This window comes from Echinops telfairi, unplaced genomic scaffold (assembly GCF_000313985.2).
Source record: "Echinops telfairi isolate 266 unplaced genomic scaffold, ASM31398v2 ScPeMD7_655;HRSCAF=1070, whole genome shotgun sequence".
In the NCBI taxonomy this organism is placed as follows: Eukaryota; Metazoa; Chordata; class Mammalia; order Afrosoricida; family Tenrecidae; genus Echinops; species Echinops telfairi.
Genome location: NW_022104553.1, coordinates 4,122,172 through 4,124,477, shown reverse-complemented (window position 1 = coordinate 4,124,477; position 2,306 = coordinate 4,122,172).

Here is a 2,306-nt window from a genome sequence, read left to right as displayed (position 1 = left end):
CCACCCCCAGGCATTGAGAGAAGACCAATTTGTGAAGCAGCTCCACATCTAGCAGGTTATATCATTCAGCAAACTTGTCATTGAAGAACATCAGGATATCTCTGGGTCAGCAAGTAGGTCACTGGGGAGGGCAGGGAAGTCAAGGTCCTGGGGGGGTCTAGAGTTTAAAGATTTATTCAGTACTGCCCTTTGCAACACCCTCCCCTGGTGAATATCCTGTCTCAAGCAAAAAGCTCTCAAACTGGCCAAGCTGACCCTTGATCTCAGAGCCAATATCCTCAAGATGAGAGGCCGGCCAGGTTGACAGTACAGAGATGGCTTACCCCTGTTGTTCTCTCTAATTCATCAGTAGGATGAGACTCAAGGGCTTCCGGCCAGTCAGCTACAAGCCTCAGCAGAGCAGGTATGAAGGTGAAGGCCCAGTGGATGAACAGAAAGCTCTTAGTCTAGGAATTAAGTAGGTGTCTAATCAGGGCCTCAAGAGTGCCAGCCCAGAACTCTCTGGAAGTGTGATGGAGATATTGGGCCAAGAATGTAAGATGCCAGTATTGGCAGCTTGTAGCAGGAAGGTGGTGCCATCCTCCTTCACATCCACAACCAGACACTGCCATACCAACTGCTTCTCATTTATTCCTCCTCCTCCTGCCTTCCGCCCACACTCTGGCTCCAGTAGCTCAGTTTTCTTCAGGGTCCTGACTCTAGAAGCTGTTCAGCACTACTCTCCCAGAGGGGCTGAAGTCTAAGAGAAGCTTCAGGGGCCACAGGAGCATGGCAAGTGAAGGAATTAGCAGGGTCACACCATGGAGCTCCTGCTCAGAAGGGGTGGCAACTGTATGGACCCAAGGCCATTGTTCTCATTGGTCTCCAGCCCTAGACCAAATCCCCTCCCCAGCTTTTCTGCACTCTTTTGAGGCCCCCTGCCTGGCTCCCAAAACTTCCTGCTCGCTCTGTCTCCACCCTAATGTCCACCCTCTCCACTCCGCTCTGAGAACAGGAGACAAAAGGAGAAGGCGTTGAGGACAGGAGCTAGGTGAACAGACCAGGGAGCACCAGGGGCTGGGAACCAGGAGCATTGGGTCCCCAGCTACATTGTTCTCTATAGGCCTCTCCTTCCCCACCCCCAATCTGGTGTCATGAAGTCCACCTTGCCCTGTTCTGAACTGGGGTCATGATTTCAAGATCCAACGAATGAAAAATCCAGGCACGGCTGCTTAATAGAGTGACCAATATACACATGTAGAGACCTGTCTCTGAAAGAAAAAGAATGAGAAAAGCCAGAAAGGTTACTGAAAAGTGTGACATTCAGATACTTCTGAGAGATTGAAAGAAATATTGAAAAGCTGTAGATGAAACCAAGGAATACATAGAAAAATCTCCAAAAGAATTAAAAATAAAAAGGTTACAGGAACAAAATGATCAAATAAAATTTTAAAAAATCAGAAACCAAACAAAAATCTAAGTACAGGAGAGTAATATTAAGATTTCAGAAATAGAGACTTTCTGCAGTGGCTATAGCAGTAGCAGTGGTGGCAGCTGCTTCCCTGGACTGAGGCTCATGGACTTTGGGTCCCGGCCACCCAAGGAGAGAGAAACAGTGATCTGAAGAAAAGAAAGTTGGCACTCGAGTAGCAAGGAATGGAGGTGACTAAAGAAAGCATCCGACGAGTAGGAGAACTAGAAGATATTTGGAGTCCAATCGAAGAGTTCTCTAAAGGAGTAAGTGGTCAAGATTATGCACTGTTCCTGATTACACTCTGGGCACCTCACTATAGCGGATTATGCCTTGTTAGAAGATTGCTCCTTCATGGAGGATTCGAAATCTGCTCCTGGGCCTATAGCCCATAATTGTGTTAGTTTGGCTCAAGTTTACAGTGGTGAGGTGGGTGTGCACTCTAAAGGTCATATTCAAAGTGAGAAAAACTTAGAATTTTACATTTGCCATATGTGGTATTATAAACTTGTTACTGTCCTGAAAGAATACTATGATGCCATTAAAGTATATGCCTTTTGGCCACTTCTGTTTCAACATCAGCTTGGTTCTAACTGGTATGATTATATCCCTGTGTGGTGGCACTAATTCTCATGCTTGGGAGTAAAGAAGCAAATATCACGAATAAGCAACAAAAAGGGTGATATCACAACAGAACCAAGGGAAATAAGGAAAGATGATATACCATGCTATGAAGGATAGTACTTCAGCAAATTTGAGAACTTTGAAGAATAAATTTCTAGAAATATACTACCCACCTAAATTAACTCAGAATGACATAGAAAAGCTCAAAACCCATGGCAAAACAAGAATTGAT